Raw genomic sequence first — 26,784 nt, forward strand, 5'->3', positions numbered from 1 at the left:
CCTTGCATTGTAAGGAACTTCTGGATCTTCACATCTGCAGCTTCCATCTCTTCTTTTGGCCAGCACACCATGCCAGCAAAGTATCTGATATCTACAGGAGTTAGACCCCTTTAAATTTTTCATTCCTTGTTTCATTGCAGCCATTTGGTAAATTCAAAAAAGTTCATTTTTTTCTCATTAATGTACACTCTGCACCCCATCTTGGCTGAAAAAAACAGTAATGTAGAATTTTTTGCAAAAAAATGGAGACATTTCTTAAAAAGGAAAAACTGAAATATCACATGGTCATAAGTATTCAGACCCTTTTCTCAGTATTGAGTAGAAGCACCATTTTGAGCTAGTACACCCATGACTCTTCTTGGGAATGATGTAACAAGATTTTAACACCTGGATTTGGGGATCCTCTGCATTCTTCCTTGCAAATCCTCTCCAATTCTGTCAGGTTGGATGGTGAACGTTGGTGGACAGCCATTTTCAGGTCTCTCCAGAGATGATCAATTGGGTTTAGGTCAGGACTCTGGCTGGGCCAGTGAAGAATGGTCACAGAGTTGTTCTGAAGCCACTCCTTTGTTATTTTAGCTGTGTGCTTAGGGTCATTGTCTTGTTGGAAGGTGAACCTTCAGCCAAGACTGAGGTCCAGAACACTCTGGAAGAGGTTTTCATCCAGAATATCTTTGTACTTGACCGCATTCATGTTTCCTTCAATTGCAACCAGTTGCCCTGCCGCTGCAGCTGGAAAACACCCCCCGCATGATGTTGCCACCACCATGTTTCACTGTTGGAATTGTATTGGGCAGATCAAGAGCAGTGCCTGGTTTTCTCCGCACATAACGCTTTGAATTATCACCAACAATTTTCTATTTTCGTCTCATCAGATCAAAGAATCTTATTTCTCATAGTCTGAGAGTCATTCATGTGTTTGTGTTTTTTAGCAAACTCTATGCTGGCTTTCATATATTTTACAGTGAGGAGAGGCTTCCATCAGGTCATGCTGCCATAAAGGCCTGACTGATGGATGGCTGCAGTGATAGTTTATTTGGGAAACTTCTCCCATCTCCCTACTGCATCTGTGCAGCTCAGCCACAGTGGTCTTGGGGTTCTTCTCTACCTCTCTCACCAAGGCTCTACTCCCACATTTGCTCAGTTTGCCTGGATGGCCAGGTTTAGGAAGATTTCTGGTGGTCCCAAACTTCTTCAATTTAAGGATTATGGAGGCCACTCTGCTCTTGGGAACCTTGAGTACTGCAAAAATTATTGGCCAGATCTGTGCCTTGCCACAATTCTGTCTCTGAGCTCCTTGGACAATTCATTTGACCTCATGATTCTCATTTAATCTGACGTGCGCTGTGAGATCTTATATAGACCGGTGTGTACCTTACCAAATCAATATCTAAGAAGTATCTTTTCTCCTTGCGGAGAATGACATGCTAAGCATGTCGAGTTGAGGAGAGCCGCAATGCTCCTCTGGGAAATATGCTAATTATGCAAATTGTCTCTTCAGAGAGGAAGAGGACTAGAACTCTAGTGCCACCTATTGGAAGTAGCAATCCTAAAAGTCAATGTTTGACCCTTTAATGAGCCTTGTCACATGACTTAGGATAAAAGCCAAGCCAGAATCTCAATTTGCAGGCACTGTGTTTCAGGTTACTGCCCCTCGTCAGTGCAAAGTGTGAGATCTGGTTTGGCTGTGAGAGAGACGTCTGACCGATATCCAAGAAGTATCATTTCTCCTTGCGGAGAATGACATGCTAAGCATGTTGAGATGAGGAGACTTAAAGCCGCAAAGCTCCTCTGGGAAATGTGCTAATTATGCAAATTGCCTCTTCAGAGAGGAAGAGGACTAGAACTCTAGTGCCACCTATTGGAAGTAGCAATCCTAAAAGTCAATGTTGACCCTTTAATGAGCCTTGTCACATGACTTAGGATAAAAGCCAAGCCAGAATCTCAATTTGCAGACACTGTGTTTCGGGATACTGCAAATTTGGGCATCAACTGAGGGAAGTACAACTAGCATCTTTTCACTTATGAATCTTTACTTCTTTTGAACTGCTTTTTAAAAAAAAAATATATTGTTGCTCTTCTGCATGGTTTCACAATTCATTAGACCATACATGATTATACCATGGCCAAGACCAAAGAGCTGTCTAAGGACACCAGGGGCAAAATTGTAGAGCTGCACAAGGCTGGGATGGGCTACAGGACAATAGGCAAGCAGCTTGGTGAAAAGGCAACAACTGTTGGCACAATTATTTGAGAATGGAAGAAACACAAGATGAATGTCAATATTCCTTTGTCTGGGCCTCCATGAAAGATCTCGCCTGTGGGGTAAGGATGATTCTCAGAAAGGTCAGGAAGCATCCCAGAACTACCTGGGAGCAACTGGTCAATGACCTGAAGAGAGCTTGGGCCACGGTCTCAAACATTATCGTTAGTTACACACTGTGCCGTCATTGATTAAAATCCTGCAGGGCATGCAAGGTTCCCTTGCTCACTCCAGCGCATGTCACCCCCCATTTGAAGTTTGTTAAGAGGAGGCATGGGAGAAGGTCATGTGGTCACAAGTGACCAATATAAAACTTTTTGGCATCAACTCCACTCACTGTGTTTGGAGGAAGAAGACGGATGAGTACAACCCCAAGAACACCGTGCCAACCATGAACCATGGTGGAGGAAACATTATACTTTGGTGGTGCTTTTCTGCAAAGTGGGCAGGACAACTGCACCATATTGAATTAAGAGCATTGAAGATGGGTTGTGGCTTGGTCTTCCAGCATGACAATGACCCAAAACACACAGCCAAGGCAACTAAGAAGTGGCTCCATAAGAAGCATTTCAAGGTCCTGGAGTGGTGTAGCCAGTCTTTAGAACTGAACCCAATAGAAAATCTTAGGAGGGAGCTGAAACTCAATGTTGCCCAGCAACAGCCCTGAAATCTGAAAGATCTGGAGAAGATCTGTATGGAGGAGTGGGCCAAAATCCCTTCTGCAGTGTGTGCAAACATGATCAAGAACTACAGGATGCGTCAAGAACTTACACATGCGTTATCACAATTTCATTGGTTTGTCTGCACTATAATACACTTATCCCCCCTCCCCAACACGTGACTCCTGAGGAAGTGACTATCACGAAACGTGTGTTGGGGTGGTGGGAGCACCTTCATTAGACTGAGCTCAAGTTTGTAAGTCTATTTTTTGTTTATTTGGATGTTATTATGACACTAATCACTGGTATTGTATGGTTAAAAAAAAAAAAGAACTACAGGAAACATCTGACCTCTGTAATTCCATATAAAATTTCTGTACCAGATATTAATTTCCATTATCTCAAATACTTTATTTCATGCCATAAAATGTAGTTTAGTTTTCTAAAAAAAATCATACACTGTGATTTTCTGCTTTTTATTTTTAGATTGTCTCCCACAGTTGAAGAGTCCCTACGATAAAATTTATACATCTCTCCATTCTTTCTACATGGGAAAACTTGCAAAATACTTATTTTCACCACTATATATACTACATATATATATATATATATATAAAGCTCAAGTGTGTGTATGTATGTATGTATGTGTGTGTGTATGTTCTGGATTGACATCCGCACTGTCGCAGCTACAGCCACAAAATTTGGCACAGTCACACGTCTGGACTAGTGTTGAGCGATACCATCCGATATCATGAAGTATCGGATCGGATTGGATCGGATCGGACCGATACCTAAAAAGTATCGGGTATCGCCGATTCGAAACCGGAAACCCATGCAAGTCAATGGGGCACAAATATCGGAATGAAAATAAACCCTTTCTTTACTTGCACATCCAGGTCGGGAGGGGGAAGAGTGTGGGTGGTGCGTGTGCGGACACTGTGTGTGTCTGTGTGTGCGGGCGGGGTTTGTACGGGCCCCTCGGGGGTCTGTACAGGCCTGCCGGGGGTCTGTGCGGGCCTGCCGGGGGTCTGTGTGGCCTGCCGAGGGTCTGTGCGGGCCTGCCAGGGGTCTGTGCGGGCCTGCCGAGGGTCTGTGCGGGCTGCTGGGGTCTGTGCGGGCCTGCCGGGGGTCTCTGCGGGCTGCCGGGGGTCTGTGCGGGCCTGCCGGGGGTTGTGTGTGTGAGCAGGCCCATCGGGCTATGCCTGCTACAATGACAGTGATTGACACATTAGCCAATGATGGGACAGTAGTAGTCCCATCATCCGGCTAATGTGTTGAATGTAAAAAAAAAACCCATACATACTACATACATGCATACTACATATATACTACATTCATACAACATGCATACATACATACTACACATATATACTACATTCATACAACATACATACATACTACATACATACTTCATATATACTACATTCATACAACATACATACATACTACATAATACATACATACTACATACATACTTCATATATACTACATTCATACATACTACATACATACTTCATATATACTACATTCATACAACATACATACATACTACATAATACATACATACTACATACATACTTCATATATACTACATTCATACAACATACATACATACTACATTCATACAACATACATACATACTACATACTACATACATACTACATATATACTACTGTTATAATTGAGTCACCGTAGGAGGCAAAAATAGAAATGCTAGCTAAGTCCAGAAAACCAGAGAAGTTGGCAGCTATCGGATTGCAGACCCCTGAACCTATCAACACAACTAGCAGTAGCCGTGAGGGGCTCCTATGATGCCCTAGGCCCCTCGATCACAGCCGGAGGACTACATAGCCTAAAGACAGAAAGGGAAATCTAAACTGCCCCGTAGCAGACCCCAAAGCAAAAGGCAGCCCCCCACATATAATGACGGTGAAGCAAGAAGAAAGAACAAAACACAGACAGAAAGATAGACTGAGCAAAGATGGGGCCCACGCTAGCTTAGATAGGAAAGGACAGGAAGGCTGCTGTCTGCAATCCGTGAAAAACCCTATGAAAATAAGAGCCAACAAACTGACAGTAAAAAAAGCCCTGAAGACGCTAGGCTTCAAAAAAGCTATGTCAGTACTCAGGAATATTCTGAAGACAGAGCAACAGGCAAAAGGAGATTCAGCTCACCCCAGCAGGGAATGGCAGAATCCAGAAAAGCAAGGAAAACAAAACACTAATGCAAAAAGGCAAAGCAGAAATCTTAGCTTTAGATGAGCAGGAATCAGACTGGTTTCCTAGAAGTCCACAGAGAAATCACCCGCAGGCCAGAAGGGCGTCGGCAGCCTTATATCCAGTCATTAACTCCACTCAGCCAGTCATCATCATCAGCCCCAGGTGCTTGACAATCAGGCTCACTACCTTTCTTCACCAGAAGAGGGAGTTCCTCGGGCCTCAGTAGTGAAGGGGAAAATGAACTCACAACATACTACATTCATACAACATACATACATACTACATACATACATACATACTACATATATACTACATTCATACAACATACATACATACTACATACATACTACATATATACTACATTCATACAACATACATACATACATACTACATATATACTACATTCATACAACATACATACATAGTACATACTACATACACACTACAGACATACAACATGCATAAAACATGCTACAGACATACAACATTCATACTACATACATACTACATACAATATATTCATACATTCAATACATACATATAGACATACAGTACATATAACAGAGTACATGCTCACCACACTTGTCACTTTGATCCCCGAAGCCAGTGTCATCTGTAAAAAGTATTAAAATAACAAACAACCGATATACTCCCTGATCCGCAGAAATCCACGAGTGTCCCACGACGATCTCCCGTGGAGAACATCAGCATCAGCTGATTCGACCGCTCTCTAGGGGCACCAGGAATACAATGACGGTAGGTAGGTATCCTTCCGCACTGTATTCCTCCTTCACTGTAATAAATAGTCCCTAGTCTCACTTTTGGCATTGCTGTGTGAGAAAGTTCCCACGCAGCTTTTGCATAAAGTGAGACCAGTGAACTATAGTAACCTCTCAGTGATGCACTGCAGGAGATCGTTGTGGGACACTCGTGGATTTCTGCGGATCAGGGAGTATATTGCTTGTTTGTTATTTTAATATTTTTTACAGTGAGATGACACTGGCTTCGGGGATCAAAGTGACAAGTGATGGTGAGTATGTACTCTATGTTATATGTACTGTATGTCTATATGTATGTATTGTATGAATGTATGAATGTATTTTATGTGGTATGTATGTTGTATGTATGTAGCATGTTGTATGTATGTATGTAGTAAGTATCTAGTATGTAGTATGTATGTTGTATGTATGTAGTAAGTATGTAGTATGTATGTTGTATGAATGTGGTATATATGTAGCATGTATGTAATATGTATTATGCATTATGTATGTTGTATGAATGTAGTATATATGTAGTTTGTATGTAGTATGCATGTTGTATGAATGTAGTATATATGTAGTATGTATGTATTATGTAGTATGTATGCTGTATGAATGTTGTATATATGTAGTATGTATGTAGTATGTATGTTGTATGAATGTAGTATATATGTAGTATGTATGTATTATGTAGTATGTATGATGTATGAATTTAGTTTATATGTAGTATGTATGTAGTATGTAGTATGTATGTATGTTGTATGAATATAGTATATGTGTAGCATGTATGTAGTATGTATGTATGTTGTATGAATGTAGTATATATGTAGCATGTATGTAGTATGTATGTATGTTGTATGAATGTAGTATATATGAAGTATGTATGTATGTTGTATGAATGTAGTATGTATGTAAGTAGTATGTATGGATTTTTTTTTTTACATTCAACACATTAGCCGGATGATGGGACTACTACTGTCCCATCATTGGCTAATGTGTCAATCACTGTCATTGTAGCAGGCATAGCCCGATGGGACTTGTAGTCCCATCAGACGATGCCTGCACACACACAACCCCCGGCAGGCCCACACATAAGCCCGGCAGGCCCGTACAGACCCCCGGCAGGCCCGCATAGACCCCCGGGAGCCCGTACAGACCCCCGGCAGACGCGTACAGACCCCCGGCAGCCCGCACAGACCCCCGGCAGGCCCGCACAGACCCCTGGCAGCCCACATAGACCTCCGGCAGGCCCGCACAGACCCCCGGCAGGCCCGCACAGACCCCCGGCAGACCGCACAGACCCCTGGTAGGCCTGCACAGACCCCCGGCAGGCCCGTACAGATACCCGGCAGCCCACACAGACCCACGGCAGGCCCGCACAGACCCCCGACAGGCCTGTACAGACCTCCGACAGGCCCGTACAGACCCCCGGCAGGCCCTCACAAACCCCCGGCAGGCCCTCATAAACCCCCGGCAGCCCGCACAGACCCCCGGCAGGCCCGCACAGACCCCCGGCAGGCCTGCACAAACCCCCGGCAGGCCCACACAGACCCCCGGCAGGCCCGTACAGACCCACGGCAGGCCCGCTCAGACCGCGCATCATGAGGACATCATTTCAGCAGCCAATCACAGCCATGCCATTAGTTAACATGGCTAACACAATTGGCTGATAGCATTATGGAAACTTCCGATTCCGGTATTCGATATTGTAAAAATATCGGTACTCGGTATCGGAATTCCGATACCGCGAATATCGGCAGATACCCGATATTTGCGTTATCGGAATGATCAATACTAGTCTGGACCCCAAGAGCGTCCTAATCTATGTTGTGAGGTGAAATTTTAACCCCCGTGCGTTCCAATTCACCAAACAGTTTTGCCCCTATCTATATAATGGGGAAAAAGTGTGTGTGTATCAAGCCCCGCCCCTCATTATGATGTCATAATGGTTGCCATGGCGATGCTGATGTCATCATAGGTTGCAAGCCCCGCTGCTCATTAAGATGTCATAATGGTTGACTATGGGATGGAGGATGTGTGATGGGTATATGGGCACTGGACTATGGGATGGAGGATATGTATGACGGGTATATGGGCATGGGACTATGAGATGAAGGATGTGTGATGGGTATATGGGCACTCGACTATGGGATGGAGGATATGCATGATGGGTATACGGGCACGGGCCTATGGGATCGTGGATATGTATGGTGGGTATATGGGCACGGGACTATGGGATGGAGGATAATTTTAATTTGCTATAACTAACCACAGTTAGTTACTATGCCCGGGCAGCACCGGGCTCTTCAGCTAGTGTGTATATATATATATATATATATATATTTAGCGCAATGTGTGTGTGTATGTTTGTATGTATGTATGTCCGGGAATGGCATCTGCACCATCGCAGCTACAGACACAAAATTTTGCACAGTCACACGTCTGGACCCTGAGAGCGTCATAGACTATGTTATGAGGTGAAAATTTAATCCCACGCATTCCAATTCACCAAACAAGTTTGCCTATTATTCTTTTTTCTATGGTGTTATCGTCCTTCTGTAAAGCTGGAAATAACATAATTTATTACCGTGCCAACACTGAACAACCTCTGACACCGACTGCAGGGGGAGCCCAGTATCACACAGGATAGGATTAGATACACAGCTCAGCAGTCAGTATCACACAGGATAGGATTAGATACACAGCTCGGCAGTCAATATCACACAGGATAGGATTAGATACATAGCTCAGCAGTCAATATCACACAGGATAGGAATAGATACACGGCTCAGCAGACAGTATCACACAGGATAGGATTAGATACACAGCTCATCACACAGTATCACACAGAACAGTATTAGATAGACGGCTCAGCAGTCAGTATCACACAGGATAGGATTAGATACATGGCTCAGCAGTCAGTATCACACAGGATAGGATTAGATACACAACTCAGCAGAAAGTATCACACAGGAGAGGATTAGGTACACAGCTCAGCAGACATTATCACACAGGATAGGGTTAGATACACAGCTCAGAAAAAGGATGTGCCAAAGGAGAGGACATTTTCATTCCAAGAATTCCACTCATTCCATCTGATTTGTTTTTTTTTATTTTAAGCGCCTCCAGTTTCCAGTTCAAATAGAATAGGATTAGATACACAGCTCAGCAGTCAGTATCACACAGGATAGGATTAGATACACGGCTCAGCAGTCAGTATCACACAGAATAGGATTAGATACACGGCTGAGCAGTCTGTAACACACATGATAGGATTAGGTACGCGGCTCAGCAGATGGTATCACACAGGATAGGATTAGATACACTGCTCAGCAGTCAGTATCACACAGGATAGGATTAGATGCACGGCTGAGCAGTCAGTAACACACGATAGGATTAGATGCACAGCTCAGCAGAAAGTATCACACAGAAGAGGATTAGGTACACAGCTCAGCAGACATTATCACACAGGATAGGGTTAGATATACAGCTCAGAAACAGGATGTGCCAAAGGAGAGGACATTTTCATACCAAGAATTCCACTCATTCCATCTGATTTGTTTTTTTAATTTAAACGCCTCCAGTTTCCAGTTCAACTATTATTTGCAATGTCCATTAACAATGCTCAGGGACAGTCCTTGAAAGTACTAGGGATCGATTTGCAATCTCCATGCTTTTCTCATGGTCAACTTTACGTGTTCTGTTCAAGAGTTGGAACTGCCAAAAATCTGTTCATCTTTGCACTGAAAGGAAAAACCAAAAATGCTGTTTATCAAAAGGCTCTTGAATGAGTTGAAAATAAAATACTATCAATACTTGGGTAATTGTTTAGCTAATTTGTGTTGCAAATCTGTAGTGTTGAATATATGATGTGAGATGTTTTATGTGCAATATAATCATAATTTGTTATAACTAAGCACAGTTGGTTACTATGCCCAGGCAATGCCAGGCTCATCAGCTAGTATATATATATGTATATATATACGAGGGGCGATCCAAAAGTAATGATAATCGGTTATTTCTATTGCACACAGAAATTAAAATAAAATGTTTTCTTCTCTCTTAGGTACCCACTAGTCCAGGAAAAAAATATCACTTAAATAGGCCACGATTCCCGGGAGCTACATTCATTTGAATATGAACTGCCAAGGAGTGAACATCAAAATGGAAACAAACGAGCTCAGAGCTGTCATCAAATACCTCTGCTTGAAAAAAATGTCTACCAAAGACATACACAGCGACATGGTGGAAACATTGGGGGACTCTTATCCTCCATATTCCACAGTTGCACGCTGGGCCAAGGAATTTAAGCTGGGAAGAACATTGACGGAAGATGAACATCGCGAAGGACGCCCATCCACGTCCCTCAATGAAGAAAACGTGAAAAAAGTTGAAGAAGTTGTGTTGGCAGATCGAAGAGTGACTATCAGGCATGTAGCTGAGGTCACAGGGATCTCATATGGCAGTATTCAAAGAATCCTTGCAAAAGAATTGCATATGAGAAAGGTCTCCGCACGTTGGGTGCCATAAATGTTAACCGACGAGCAAAAGAAGAAACGAGTTGACATTTCAATAGCAAATCTCGAAAAGTTCCAAGCAGACAAGGAGAATTTTTTGTCACGTTTTTTGACCATGGATGAGACCTGGATCCACCACTTTGATCCCGAAACTAAACAATCGATGACATGGAAACGAGCCGACGAACCGACGCCGAAGAAATTCAAAGTGTCAAGCTCAGCAGGGAAGGTTATGGCGTCCGTTTTTTGGGACGCTGAAGGAATTATTATGGTGGACTATTTGGAGAAGTGAGCCACTATTACGGGCTCCTACTACGCAGAACAAATAAGAAGATTGCGGGAGACTATCAAGAAGAAAAGGCACGGCAAACTGCGGACTGGAGTGCTGTTTCACCAAGATAACGCACCGGCTCACAAAGCTGCAGTTGCCATGGCTACCATTCAAGAAGCGGGCTTTGAACTGGTGGAACACCCCCCCTATTCACCAGATCTAGCCCCCAGTGACTTCTTTCTCTTTCCTCGGCTCAAGGAACACCTCCGGGGCAAGAAATTTGACGACAATAGCGACGTGATAACCGCTGTTGGGGAGTTTTTTGAGGGTCAAGATCAAGAATTTTTTTCGAAGGGAATTCTAAGGTTAGAAAAGAGATGGACTAAATGTATAGACTTGTTAGGAGACTATGTAGAAAAATAATTTTTTTTTTTACTATATTCATTGTGTTTATTATTGATTATCATTACTTTTGGATCTCCCCTCGTATATGAATGTATGTATGTGTGTGTGTATCACCAACCACCAACCAATCACGAAGCATCTTTCATTTTACCAGAGCTGTTCAAAAGAATTTGAGCTGTGATTGGTTGCTATGAGCAACAGTTTTCATTGCAACCAATCAATAAGCATCTCTCATTTCACCAGAGCTGGTTAAAAGTAGCTGAGCTGTGATTGGTTGCTATGAGCAAGTTTTCCCACTTGACAACACCTCAGCAGACACTGACATGGTGGAAGAAATCTAGCATCTTGGGGAACATAAGCTCCCAGCCATTGTCTGCCCCCCTGAAAGGAGCAGAGCGCACATGACAGAAATGAATCCCCCCCTCCCTGCCCCATAATACATCCTCCATCCCATATGCACATCTTCCCTCTTAAAGGGATCCCTGGTATGGAAGTTAGGACCGTTCCACTCAGCTCTGTGGTTCTGACCCCAGGGTCTCTTAAAGGGATCATTGGTATGGAAGTTAGTTCAAATCCACTCTGCCCTTTGGTACTGACCCCAGGCCTTTCCTAAAGGGATCTCCAGTATGGAAGTCAGGGCAAATCCATCCAGCGCTTTGATTTTCACCCCACGCTTTCATAAAGGGATCTCCTGTATGGAAGATAGGGCAAATCCCTCAACGCTCTGATTCTGACCCCAGGGTTCTGTTAAAGGGATCATTGGTATGCAAGTCACGGCAAATTCACTCAGCGCTCTGGTTCTGATCCCAGTCTCTCTTAAAGGGATCCCCGGTATGGAAGTGAGGGCAAATCCACACTGCGCTTTGATACTGACCCCAGGCCTCTCTTAAAGGGATCTCCGGTATGGAAGTTAGGGTAAATCCCTCAGTGCTCTGATTCTCACCCCAGGCTTCTATTAAAGGGATCATTGGTATGGAAGTCAGGACAAATCCACTCAGAACTCTTGTTCTGACCCCAGGCCTCCCTTAAAGAGATTCCCAGTATGGAAGTTAGGACGTTCCAATCAGTGCTCTGGTTCTGACCCCAGGCTGACGGGATGATGTGGGATACTAGGGGTAGTAGTCCGGTTGCTCTGGCTAATGGAATGATGCGGAATATCAGTGGTAGTAGTCCGGTAGCTTTGGCTGGCTGGATGATGTGGGATATTAGGGGGAGTAGTCCGGTGTGTTGTGAGTTCATTTTCCCCTTCGTCACTGAGATCTGGTGAACTCCCTATTCTGGTAAAGGAAGGTAATGAGCCTGATTATCAGGCACCTGAGACTAATGAGGATGACTGGCTGAGTGGAGTCACTGACTGGATATAAGGCTGCCGACGCCCTTCTGCCCTGCGGGTGATTTCTCTGTGGACTTCTAGGACACCAGTCTGATTCCTGCTTCCCTAAAGCTAAATTTTCTGCTTTGCCTGTTTGCATTTATGTTTTGTTTTTGTTTTCCTTGCTTTTCTGGATTCTGCCATTCCCTGCTGGGATGAGCTGAATCTCCTTTTGCCTTTTGCTCTGTCTTCAGAATATTCCTGAGTGCTGACATAGCTTTTTTGAAGCCTAGCGTCTTCAGGGCCTTTTTCACTGTCAGTCTGTTGGCTCTTATTTTCATAGGGTTTTTCACGGATTGCAGACAGCAGCCTTCCTGTCCTTTCCTATCTAGGTAGTTTGGGCCCCGTTTTTGCTCAGTCTGTCTTTCTGTCTGTGTTAGTGTTTTCTTCTTGCTTCACCATCATTATATGTTGGGGGCTGCCTATTGCTTTGGGGTCTGCTCTGGGGCAGTTTAGATTTCCCCTTTCTTTCTGTAGGCCTATTTATTTCTCCGGCTGTGATCAAGGGGTCTAGGGCATCGTAGGAACCCCCCACGGCTACTGTTAGTTGTTGTGATAGGATCAGGGGTCTGCAATCCGATAGCTTCCAACTGCTCTGGTTTTCTGGACTTAGCTAGCATTTCTGTTTTTGCCTCCTACGGTGACTCAATCATAACACCGGTGGCTCTGGCTGACGGGATGATGTGGGATATTAGTGGTAGTAGTCAGGTGGCTCTGGCTGATGGGGTGATGTGAGATATTAGGTGGAGTAGTCCGGCATCTGTGACAGGATGATGTGGGATATTACTGGTAGTTGTCTGGTGGCCCTGGCTGACAGGATGATGTGGGATATTAGGGGTAGTTGTCCGGTGGCTCTGGCTGACGGGATGATGTGGGATATTATAGTGAATGTGACTATGTGACTATGCCGAGTGGGCGGGGCTCTACACTCAGCTTTATATATATATATATGTATATATATACATATTCATTATAATTTGTTATAACTAACCGTAGTTAGTTACTATGCCTGGGCAGCGCCGGGCTCTTCAGCTAGTGAATATATATTTATATATATATACAGTCATATGTTAACCCCTTTCTGCCATTAGATGTACTATCCCGTCCATGTGCCCTGGGACTTAATTTACTTAATTCCCAAGGACGGGATAGTACGTCTAATGCGTCAGCGGCGCCCACGTGGTGAGAGCCGCTAATCGCGGCCAGGTGTCAGCTGATTATCACAGCTGACACCCGGCACAATGTGTCAGGGGCAGTCACGGACCGCCCCGACATGTTAACCCCTTGTACACCACGATCAAACACGATTGCGGTGTACCGGGGGTTAAAGGGAAGCATCGGCAGGGAGGGGGCTCCGTCAGTGTTTCCCTGAGCCCCCCACAGCAGCGCAATGTACAGCGCTGCTGCAGGGGACTCCTTCCCTACAGGCCCCTGGATCCAAGATGGTGACGGGGCCTTCGGGGGCCTGTAGGGAGCTGACTTCCTTACTGCCTGCAAAGCGCAGGCATTAGGAAGTCTGCAGAACTGCCTGTGACAGATTGCTGATCTGTCACAGTGATCTGTGATGTGACAGATCAGCGATCTGTCACAGAACAGTGATATCCCACCTGGGACTATGTAATAAAATTAAAAAAAAAAAAAAAGTGTAAAAATAATTTTAAAAAAATCGCTAAATAAATTAGTAAAAAAAAAAAAAAATATTCCCCAATAAATTCATTTTTTGAAAATAAAAAAAACAATAAAAGTACACATATTTGGTATCACCACGTCCATAGCGACCCACTCTATAAAACTGTCCCATTAGTTAACCCCTTTAGCGAACCCCTTAAAAAATAAAAAACAAAGCAAAAAATAATGATTTATTATCATACCACCGAACAAAAAGTGCAATAACGCGCGATCAAGAAGACACATATAAATATCCATGGTACCACTGAAAACGTTATCTTGTCCGCAAAAAACGAGCTGCCATACAGCATCATCCGCAAAAAAATAGAAAAGTTATAGCTCGCAGAATAAAGCGATGCAAAAATAACTATTTTTTTATATAAAATTATTTTCATTGCAAAAAACCGACAAAACATAAAAAAAGACCTAAATGAGGTATCGCTGTAACCGTACTGACCCGAAGAAACCGCTTTATCAATTTTACCACACGCGGAACGGTGTAAACGCACCCCCCCAAAAGAAATTCATGAAACGCTGGTTTTTGTTCATTCGGCATCCCAAAAATCGGAATAAAAAGCGATCAAAAAATGTCTTGTGCCCGAAAATGATACCAATAAAAATGTCAACTCGTCCCGCAAAGAATAAGACCTCACATGACTCGGTGGGTCAAAATACGGAAAAATTATCTCTCTCAATATGTGGTGATGCAAAAACTATTTTTACAATAAAAAGCGTCTTTTAGCGTGCGACAGCCGCCAAACATAAAAACTGCCATAAATAGTAAATCAAACCCCCCCATTATCACCCCCTTAGTTAGGGAAAAATAATAAATTAAAAAAATGTATTTATTTCCATTTTCCCATTAGGGTTAGGGTTAGGGCTAGGGTTAGGGTTAGGGCTAGGGCTAGGGTTAGGGCTAGGGTTAGGGCTAGGACTCAGATTAGGGTTAGGGGTGTGTTGGGGTTAGGGTTGGAGTTATAATTGAGGGGTTTCCACTGTTTGGGAACATCAGGGGCTCTCCAAATGCAACATGGCGTCTGATCTCAATTCCAGCCAATTCTGCGTTGAAAAAGTCAAATGGTGCTCCTTCCCTTCCAAGCTCTGCCATGCGCCCAGTGTTTTACCCCCACATATAGGGTATCAGCATACTCAGGACAAATTGCAAAACAACTTTCAGGGTCCAATTTCTCCTTTTACCCTTAGGAAAATAAAAAATTGGGGGCAAAAGTATAATTTTTGTGGAAAAAAATTATTTTTTTATTTTCAAGCCCAGGCGTTATATACTTCTGTGAAGCACTTGGGGGTTCAAAGTGCTCACCACACATCTAGATAAGTTCCATGGGGGGTCTAGTTTCCAAAATGGGGTCACTTGTGGGGAGTTTCTATAGTTTAGGTACATCAGGGGCTCTCCAAACGCACATGACACCCGCAGACCAATCCATCAAAGTCTGCGTTCCAAAACGTCGCTACTTCCCTTCCGAGCCCCGACGTGTGCCCATACAGTAGTTTTCTCCCACATATGAGGTATTAGCATACTCAGGACAAATTGCACAACAACTTTTGGGGTCCAATTTCTCCTGTTACCCTTGGGAAAATAAAAAAATTGGAGACTAAAAGATGATGTTTGTTGAAAAAATACGATATTTTTATTTTCACGCCCGGTCGTTATAAACTTCTGTGACGCACTTGGGGGTTCAAAGTTCTCACCACACATCTAGATAAGTTCCTTGGGGGGTCTAGTTTCCAAAATGGTGTCATTTGTGGGGGGTTTCCACTGTTTTGGTACATCAGGGGTTTTCCAATCGCGACATGGTGTTCGATCTCAATTCCTGCCAAAAACGTCAAATGGCGCTGCTTCCCTTCCGAGCTCTGCCATGCGCCCAAATAGTCATTTACACCCACATATGGGGTATCAGCATACTCAGGACAAATTGCACAATAACTTTTATGGTCCTGTTACCCTTAGCAAAATAAAAATTGGGGGTGAAAAGATCATTTTTGTGGAAAAAATATGATTTTTTAATTGTACCGCTGTAAGTTCCTTGGGGGGTCTAGTTTCCAAAATGGGGTCACTTGTGGGGGGTTTCCACTGTTTAGGTACATCAGGGGCTCTCCAAATGAGACATGGCGTCCGATCTGAATTCCAGCCAATTTTGCATTGAAAAAGTCAAACGGCGCTCCTTCCCTGCTGAGGTCTGCCATGCGCCGAAACAGTGGTCCACCCCACATATCAGGTATCAGCGTACTCAGGACAGATTGCACAATAACTTTTGCAGTCCAATTTCTCCTGTTACCCTTGGTAAAATAAAAAAAATTGAACCTGAATATTTTTTTTGTGAAAAAAACTTAAATGTTCATTTTTTTTAAATATTCAAAAAATTCCTAAAGGGTTAATAAACTTCTTGAATGAGGGTTTGAGCACCCTAAGGGGTGCAGTTTTTAGAATGGTGTCACTTTTGGGTATTTTCTATCATATAGACCCCTCAAAGTGGCTTCAAATGTGATATGGGCCGTAAAAATAAAATGGTGTTGCAAAAATGAGAAATCGCTGGTCAATTTTTAACCCTTATAACTTCCTAACAAAAAAAAATTTTGGCTCCAAAATTGTGCTGATGTAAAGTAAACATGTGGGAAATGTTACTTATCAAGTTTTTTGTGTGCCGTATCTCTGTGATTTAAGGGCATAAAAATTCAAAGTTGGAAAATTGCGAAATTTTCAAAATTTTTGCCAAATTTCCGTTTTTTTCATAAATAAACGCAAGTTATTTGAATGAAATTTTACCACTAACATGAAGTACAATATGTCACGAGAAAACAGTGTCAGAATCACCGGGATCCATGGAAGCGTTTCAGAGTTATTACCTCATAAAGTGACAGTGGTCAGAATTGTAAAAATTGGCCTGGTCATTAACGTGCAAACCACCCTTGGGGCTTAAGGGGTTAAAGTTTGGGCACCCCTATTAATGTTAACCTTTTTTCTTTATAACAATTTTGGTTTTTGCAACAGCTATTTCAGTTTCATATATCTAATAACTGATGGACTCAGTTATATTTCTGGATTCAAATGAGGTTTATTTTACTAACAGAAAATGTGCAATCTGCATTTAAACAAAATTTGACCGGTGCAAAAGTATGGGCACCCTTATCATTTTCTTGATTTGAACACTCCTAAATACTTTTTACTGACTTCCTGAAGCACTAAATTGGTTTTGTAACCTCATTGAGCTTTGAACTTCAGGTGTATCAAATCATGAGAAAAGGTATTTAAGGTGGCCACTTGCAAGTAGTTCTCCTATTTGATTCTCCTATGAAGAGTGGCATCATGGGCTCCTCAAAACAACGCTCAAATGATCTGAAAACAAAGGTTATTCAACATAGCTTTTCAGGGGAAGGATACAAAAAGTTGTCTCAGAGAGTTAACCTGTCAGTTTCCACTGTGAGGACCATAGTAAGGAAATGGAAGAACACAGGTACAGTTCTTGTTAAGCCCAGAAGTGGCAGGCCAAGAAAAATATCAGAAAGGCAGAGAAGAAGAACGGTGAGAATAGTCAAGGACAATCCACAGACCACCTCCAAAGACCTGCAGCATCATCTTGCTGCAGATGGTGTCACTGTGCATCGGTCAACAATACAGCGCACTTTGCACAAGGAGAAGCTGTATGGGAGAATGATGCGAAAGAAGCCGTTTCTGCAAGCACGCCACAAACAGAGTCACCTGAGGTATGCAAAAGCACATTTGGACAAGCCAGTTACATTTTGGAAGAAGGTCCTGTGGACTGATGAAACAAAGATTGAGTTGTTTGGTCATACAAAAAGGCGTTATGCATGGAGGCTAAAAACACAGCATTCCAAGAAAAACACTTGCTACCCACAGTAATATTTGGTGGAGGTTCCATCATGCTTTGGGGCTGTGTGGCCAATGCCGACACCGGGAATCTTGTTAAAGTTGAGAGTCGCATGGATTCAACTCAGTATCAGCAGATTCTTGACAATAATGTGCAAGAATCAGTGACGAAGTTGAAGTTACACAGGGGATGGATATTTCAGCAAGACGATGATCCAAAACACCGCTCCAAATCTACTCAGGCGCTCATGCAGAGGAACAATTACAATGTTCTGGAATGGCCATCCCAGTCCCCAGACCTGAATATCATTGAACATCTGTGGGATGATTTGAAGCGGGCTGTCCATGCTCGGCACCATCAAACTTAACTGAACTGGAATTGTTTTGTAAACAGGAATGGTCACAAATACCTTCATCCAGGATCCAGGAACTCATTAATAGCTACAGGAAGCGACTAGAGGCTGTTATTTTTGCAAAAGGAGGATCTACAAAATATTAATGTCACTTTTATGTTGAGGTGCCTATACTTTTGCACCGGTCAAATTTTGTTTAAATGTAGATTGCACATTTTCTGTTAGTACAATAAACCTCATTTGAATCCAGAAATATAACTGAGTCCATCAGTTATTAGATATATGAAACTGAAATAGCTGTTGCAAAAACCAAATTTGTTATAAAGAAAAAAGGTTAACATTAATAGGGGTGCCCAAACTTTAACATATGACTGTGTATATATATATATATACATATATATATATATATATATATATATATATATACAGTATATACAATAGATAGATAGATACAATTTTTCTAGTTTTTTATGTATATCTATTCAAGCATTTACTATTATAAAATAGGTTTTTTCTGTTTTAGACTTAGAACTGTACCTAACTCAACGCTTAGTTTGGAAAACAAAAACTAAAAATGTTTTACTAGCTGTAAACTAAATCCAAATTTAGTGTGGCTGCAGCATAGATTTTCATTAATCAAAATATTAAGGAAGCACGCCCTCAGCACTTTTTATTTATGTAAATATATATATGGTGTAGTGTATGTGTGGTGTACTATACTCAACAATCTCAATCTTCCTTGGTGTCTAGTGCCGCTCAGGTCCACTTCTCAGTCACAAGACTTCTAATCCAATTTAGCGGTTCACATTGAGAAATCACTTTTATAATAGAAGCAATCTTATTTCTCATAGTCTGGGAGTCCTTCATGCATTTTTTAGCAAACTCTGTGCAGGCTTTCATATGTCTTGCAATGAAGAGAGGCTTCCGTCGGGCCACTCTGCCATAAAGGCCAATTGGTGGAGGGCTGCAGTATGCACTAATGGCAGTATGCAGTTGTTGAAGGCTCAGTAATAAGACTCATGGATTATAAAATGCATTTGATGTCTCATAAATATAAAACATACTGCAAGTTTTAGAAATAAATGATCATACAAGCACCCTCCCAGCAAGTAATACGGGTATTTCTTTCTTTTCTTATATGCATGAAAAGTAAATCATGGGAACACACGTTAATACTCTGAGGGAAAATGCCACCCATGTGAAGAACGTAATATCAGGTTTCAGTTTACATTCCTATTAACGTGTTACATTAGAGACATTGCTGAAACAGACCCTGTGAAGCTGGCTTTTATATTAGGCCTCTGGCAGTTTTCATTCGTGTGAAATAACTGGTTACACAACCATTAACTTTAGATAACATTTAAACTTATCTGCCGTCTCAAATTCTGAGTCACCATTACATTATTTTTCTAAAGAATTTATTCTGAACATACAGTAACATGGTCTTGTCTAAATTGCCATTTGCACAAAATTTCCAGTCCACTCTTTGAAAACTTCTTTTAATTTTATTGACCATCATGCTCCAGCACTTTAGCTGAGCTCCAATAATTCAGTGGGGCAATTTTGCAAACTATGGCACTCTGCTGCCCACATAGGAAGACTAAGGAATACTGTCTCTTTAAAACTCCCACTGGTTTATTAAGAATGCTGCATAAGCCACTGCAGAGTTAGCAAAAATAAACAAGGCCTTTCTGGCCTAAAGGCCCCTTTATATTTAGCGATGCACCAGCGATCCCGACCACGATACGACCCGGTCAGGATCGCTGGTGCATCGCTAAATGGTCACTAGTGAGCTGCCACACAGGCAGATCTCACCAGCAATGTAGCGATGCTCGGCGGTCCTACTTACCTTTCAGACGAAGCGATGACCGCCGTCTTCCGCCCGTGTCCATAGCTCGCTCGTCGGCGCCAGCAGGAAGCCAATGACGAGAAATGGATGTGGACGATCTTGCGCGATCAGCGATAGCAAGTGAGTGAGCCGGTCGGAGGTAAGTATCACATGTAGCGATATCGCTGGCGATATCGCTGCTGCGTCACAAAATCGGTGACGCTTTAGCGATATCGCTAGCGATATCTCTGTGTAAAGTCCCCTTAAGTGAAAACAAAATGTAACAAACAGCACAGTCTGTGTGGTTGTGGGGATCTGGGTCGCCCTCCCAGGGATGCGGGGTACTCGGTACCGGGCCGGTCTCAGTGGGATGTGTCACAGCAGCGGTAACCCGGACCGTGGCCCTGGGCGCCCAAGTAATAGGAAGATGTTGTGAATGGTGGAATGTAGTTAGATGAATAGTTCGTGACGCCACCTGTGGTGCTTGGCAAGGGAGGTGTTAAGCCGACGCTGCATGGAGATCCGCTGGGAATGATGGTATGGTGCAGCAAAGGTGTAAAAGCTCCCCACAGGTGAAGCTATAGTCCCAGGGCAGTGTAGATGTGGTTGGCACGGGGATGTAGCGGTGCCGGGAAGGTAGGAAGCAGACAAGACACAGCAGGGTGCAATTTCTGTACCTTTATTTGGTAACTGCAGTCCAGGGTCCTGATTACAGATGGTATTGGAGCAGGCTAGCCTGGAAGCAATTCTGGGATTCTCTCTCAGCAGATGGGCTGTGCAGTCTCCTTACTAGCGCTTATTCAAATGAAGTACTCCCAGTACTTAGTTACACTGGAGTTCCTCCAGACAGATGTTCTCAAGAACCTCACTTGCACAGCAGACAGCTGTAGCCTCTCTCGGGGACTCCTCTCTCCTGAGTCCCGGCTCACTATCCAAGCTGCTGTTGTGCCCTCAAGTCTTAGATGGGAGCAGGACATTTACAGCCTCCTACTCCTCTGGTGTCTGTTGCAGGACCGTTAGTATCCGTACAACCGTGGAGACCAGACTCCAGTTCATGCGCTCTCTCCAGAGATGAGCTCGTCCTCTACGCTCTATCTCAGCACTCCTTCCACACGTCTGCACACTTCACCCTCCGCAGACTAACTAACTAACCACCCCTTCCTCTTGGCCCTCAGAGAGCACTCCTCCCCTTAATCCCGGTTCAGAGTTCCCCCTGCTGGCCCAGAGTGGAACTGTGTTGCATGCATAGATTGACTGTGAGAGAGACCCATCATTGCCTCCAAGCCTGGCATTACCCTCCCCTGGAGGAAGGCAAAGCCACTGTGGTGACCATACTCCTGGGGGTGCCACATTCCCCCCTAGTGCAAGTCAGCACTCCTGGGCTGAACAAAAACATGACAAATATAAACCGTTAAACAATAATAATTGTACAAGAGTTAAAAATGAAAAAGTTACAAAAACCAAGAGCTTCAAAAATGGTCCTATGATGATAAGTCCAGCATCAATGTCCATGGTCCATTCCTGGGCAAATGTTGAAATATATACAGGAAAGTTTTTGACCACACAAGTCCTGTGGTACAATGTCCATAAAATAAAACTGGCAAATCTAAAGGAAACTCTTACAGGTTACCTGTAGGCACAAAACTTGAAAAACAGTTACATATATACACATACAATTTCAACATTTACATTTATCTATATACGATATCTGATGGGTGGTATCCCTTGTGTAATGCGGGTAGACCTGCGTAATACTGGTGTAGTGGGTAATGTACTGGATACACTACTGTGGGTTCTGCATGGCACAGAGATCCTAGATTGTCTGTGAACTCTTAGACTCACCAGGGGCATAACAGGTTCACCACTGGCAGGGAGAGGGTTCTCTGGCTCCACTGCTGGTGTGGCATCTGCTGCCTGATTTTCCTGATCCTCAGGATTTCCTTGAGTCACGTCTTCCTGTGCTACCAATTGGGGAAATGTCAACACTGGCACCACTATAGCATCATTTACTTTGGTCCAATTCGCAGTATTCCAAGTATGGTGCTGACCTTTTCTTCTTCCTCTATAGGTTGGATGTTATCTGGTTCTTCCACTCTTTCCTTCAGCAGGTCAGGACATATTTTCAGGCGATCTCTTGATATTGCTGCTGAGGTTTCTCCTCCATCTTTGCTAATAAGGCATACCTTGGTAATATCAAAGTTTGAGGGCAGAATGGTATAAGGTTCAGATTCCCACTGATCATCCAATTTGTGCAATCTTCTCTTCCTTTTTAAGACTTGTTCTCCTGGCGACAAAGGAACGGCAGGTGGATGTTGATTGTAAAGCTTTTCATGCTTTTGTCTTGCCTGGGCTAGACTCTTTTCCACACATTCTTGAACTCTTCTGTACTGTTGTTGTCTTCCTGTATCCCAGTCAGCATCTGGTGACGTTACTTTGGGCGTAAGGACTCCCATGTCCAAATCAATAGGCAGTTTACCAGGTTTTGCTCTCATTAAGTAGGCTGGGGTACAGTTGGTGGAATTCACTAGAATATGGTTGTAGAGGTCTACCAGTTCTGGCAACTTCTCTGGCCACAGATTACTCTCCTCCAAGGGCAAAGTCTTCAGTAGGTCAATCACTACCTGGTTCATCTTCTCACACATGCCATTGGTCTGTGGGTGGTACGGTGTTGTCCGGATCTTCTTACAACCATACAAGTTACAGAATTCTTGGAACACTTCTGCATCGAAAGCTGCACCTTGATCTGTAAGCACTCTTTCAGGATATCTATGTGGTCTACAGAAGTGCTGTTGGAATGCTCTGGCTGCTATCCTGGCTGTCTGATCTTTGAAAGGCACAACTACCAGGAATCTTGAGTAGTGGTCCACAATGGTAAGAGCATAGATGTAGCCTGACCGGCTTGGAACCTGCTTCACATGGTCCAGGGCTACCAACTCAAGTGGCTGTTTGGTGATGATTGGCTGCAGAGGAGCTCTCTGGCTGTTTCGATCCTTTCTGCGCAGGTTACATTGTCCACACTCCCGGCACCACCTCTCAATGGCTATCTTCATACCAGCAGAGTAAAACCTCTCTCGGAGCAATGCTTCCAACTTCTTCCATCCGAAGTGTCCAGCTCCATTGTGGTATGCTTCCAGGACCATTGATGCCTCTCTCTTTGGGACTATCACCTGCCAAACCAGCTCATGAGTGCAGGCATTGATACTCCTCCGACACAGCTTCCCTTCATAAATGAACAGCCGACCTCTTTCCTTCCACAACTGCTGGGTTTCTTCAGGAGCATCTGACTCTGGGCGTGAGTCAGCTTGTGACAGTAGCTCCTTCACCAGGCGGACTGCAGGGTCACTATCTTGCGTTTCTGCCCAGTCATGATGGGGCAATGGATTCAGGGTGACCTCCTTCAAGCCAGACCGTCGGTTTCTCACTCCTTGAGCACGCTGGGCGCAAGTGGCCGGTGGAAGGGAGGTAACGCTATTTCCTCAAGAGCCTCAGGGTCTTCTCCTGCATCTGGTAGGTTAGGCATTCTGGACAGCACATCAGCATTGGCATTCTTGTGCCCTGCCCAGTACTTGATGGTAAACTCATAGTTAGACACCCGGGCCATCCATCGCTGTTCAGGTGCTCCTAGTTTTACAGTGTCCAAGTGCGTCAACGGGTTGTTGTCCGTGAAGATAGTGAACCTGGTGGAGGCTAGGTAATGTTTGAACCTTTCGGTGACAGCCCAGACTATGGCAAGGAACTCCAGTTTGAAAGAACTGTAGTTGTCAGGGTTCCTTTCAGTGGGGCGCAGCTTCCTGCTGGCGTAGGAGATCACTCTTTCTTTCCCATTCTGTACCTGCGACAGTACTGCTCCTAGTCCCACGTTGCTGGCATCAGTGTACAGCACAAAGGGTTTGTCATAATCTGGGTAGGCCAGAACTTCATCTCCTGTGAGAGCCACCTTCAATCTGGTGATGGACCTTTCCAACTCTTCAGTCCATTCAAAGGTGGAATTTTTCTGTTTGGTCTTCTTGGACTGCCCCACCAGAAGATTTTGCATAGGGGTGGCTATTTCAGTGAAGCCTTTGATGAATCTTTGGTAGTAGCCTACCAGTCCAAGGAATTGGCTTACTTCATGAAGGTTGCTGGGCTTCAGCCAGTCCCGGATGACTGTGACCTCATCAGGATCTGGTGCCACACCTTCTGCACTGACCACATGACCGAGGTACTGCACCTTGGGCTTCAGGAGGTGGCACTTGGAGGGCTTCACCTTCAGGCCAAAATTGGACAAAGCTTCAAACACTTCAGCCAGGTGTTCCAGATGATCTTCATAGGTTTTGGAGAAAACAATGACATCATCCAGGTACAACAGGACCGTCTCAAAGTTCATGTGTCCCATTCAGCACTCCATCAGCCGTTGAAATGTTCCTGGGTCTGTGCAGAGTCCAAATGGCATGTAATTGAATTCACAGTGACCTATTGGAGTGGTAAACGCTGTCTTCTCCTTGTCTGCCTCTGCCACAGGAACATGCCAATACCTACTAGTGAGATCTAAGGTGGAAAAGTAATTAGCAGTTTTAAGTGCAGCTAATAATTCCTCAATTCTAGGTAGTGGGTAGGCGTCTTTATGTGTAATGCTGTTAATTTTCCTGTAATCAACACACATGCTCATGGTTCCACCCTTTTTCTTTACAAAAACTATGGGAGCTGCCCATGGGCTACAACTGTCTCTGATAACGCCTGCTTCCTTCATCTTCCTCAACATACTCTTAGCACATTGGTATTGTGTTGGGGGTATAGGTTGGTACCTCTCCTTTATGGGTGGATGGTCTCCAGTGGGGATGTGATGTTGAACCCCTTTTGCCTGCCCAAAATCTAGTGGGTGTTTGCTGAATACCCGCTCATACTCTTGTGTCACTCTGTATACCCCATTTTTCTGGTAGGAGGGTGTAGAGTCAGTTCCCACCTGCAGTTGCTGGCACCACTCCTCCATCTGCTTTACAGAGCCATTGTCCTCCAGCTGATCGGATGACACCAAGGGTTTCTGCTGCCTGCAAAGAGTTATTATTGACAGTGAGCAGCTTAGCAACTGTGGCGTACCGAGGTATCGTGGCCTCCTCTTCCCTACAATTCAAAAGGCGTACAGGTACTCTCCCCTTTCGTACATCAACCACCCCTCTGGCTGTCAGAACAGTGGGCCTGCTATCAGAGTATACTGGTTCTACCAATGCCTGGTAATCTCTCCCTCTAAGACCTATAGCTGCCCGACACCAAACCAACATTTCACATCTGGGGGAATTGCAATGGGGAAGGGAACACTCACTCTGACACTGCCAATTTCTCCGCCAGAGAGTTCCACCTGTTGTCTTTGCATCAGGGCTCTGATCTCCTTCTGCAGGACTCGTTGCTCACTGGAACCAGCAGTCTCAGCCACCTGTTGCAACAAGACAATAACCTCGGACAGACAGTTTTCAATTACATTTGTACCAAGAGTCATCATGGGATTACATTCACGTCGGTCAATATCAACAACTAACAGACCTTGAGAGTTCAGCTCTACCCGATCACTTTAACAGTATTTTCTTTATATCCTATCTGTGGCAAAGACTGACCATTACTGGCAACTACTGTCAGTTCATCAGTTGGGCCACGGGTAAGTTCTGAATCAGCCCAATACCTCTTGTAAAGAATGTACGGCATAGTGGTCACCTGGGAGCCAGTGTCCAGCAAAGCGTTCATGGGGATGCCGTCAATCACCACAGGAAGGATCGGTCTCCCTCCCACATACTTGGCTCACCAGTTCCTTGGGCCTTGTGGTCCTACTCCTGGGGGTTGGCCCTCTGCCCCAGGGGTTGCTCGTTTAAAGGACAAATTCTTGCAAGATGGCCTGCCTTGTAGCAGCGACGACAGATGGGACGTCCGTCCTGGTCACAGCGATCGTTGTTCCTCCCTCGAAGTGGCGGAGTTCTACTCCTCCGGAGCCACGGGACATCCTCTGGACGGGAAGCAAGCTGGATCTTCTCCTTGGAGGCCACCTGAAGGGACTGCACGGTTTTGGTAAGTGCAGCTATCCCTTTGGTCAACTCCTGGATCTGAAGACGCAGCTCCTCAGTTGGATCTTTATCCAGAGTCTGTGCATCAGCCTCTACAGGGATGGAAGGGAAAGATGTTGCTTCCTGGTGGTAAGTGATCGCTGGGCGCCTAGGGGGCGCTGGACGGCTGTCAGTGGATTCCTGCAGTACCCGAATAGCCCTGTCCTTAAAATCAGCAAAGTCCAGATCAGGGTTTTGCAGGGTTATGATACGCAAATGTCCTCTAAGGGTACTGGATAGGAGTCCTTCAATGAACTGCTCCTTTAACAGCTTATCCTCCTCCTTCACACTGTCAGGATCAACTTGCTTAACTGCTTGCAGCACCTCCTGCAGGTTCTCTCTGCGCTGCACCCATTAGCTGTCCTATCAGGATATTCACTTTCTGGCTCTCAGACAGAGGGTAGACTTTAAACCAACTGCACAGTCTCTCTTTAAATTCACTCAGGGTATGTGACTCACTCGAGTAATGCGGTAACCAGGCCGCTCCCGGTATGTAGGGCATAGACAGCGGCATTATGGGGACCGCTGCGGCGGGAGCTTCTCCTTGCGGCGCTGCGG

Source organism: Dendrobates tinctorius, unplaced genomic scaffold (assembly GCF_039654945.1).
Source record: "Dendrobates tinctorius isolate UK_male_01 unplaced genomic scaffold, ASM3965494v1 ptg000098l, whole genome shotgun sequence".
Lineage (NCBI taxonomy): Eukaryota > Metazoa > Chordata > Amphibia > Anura > Dendrobatidae > Dendrobates > Dendrobates tinctorius.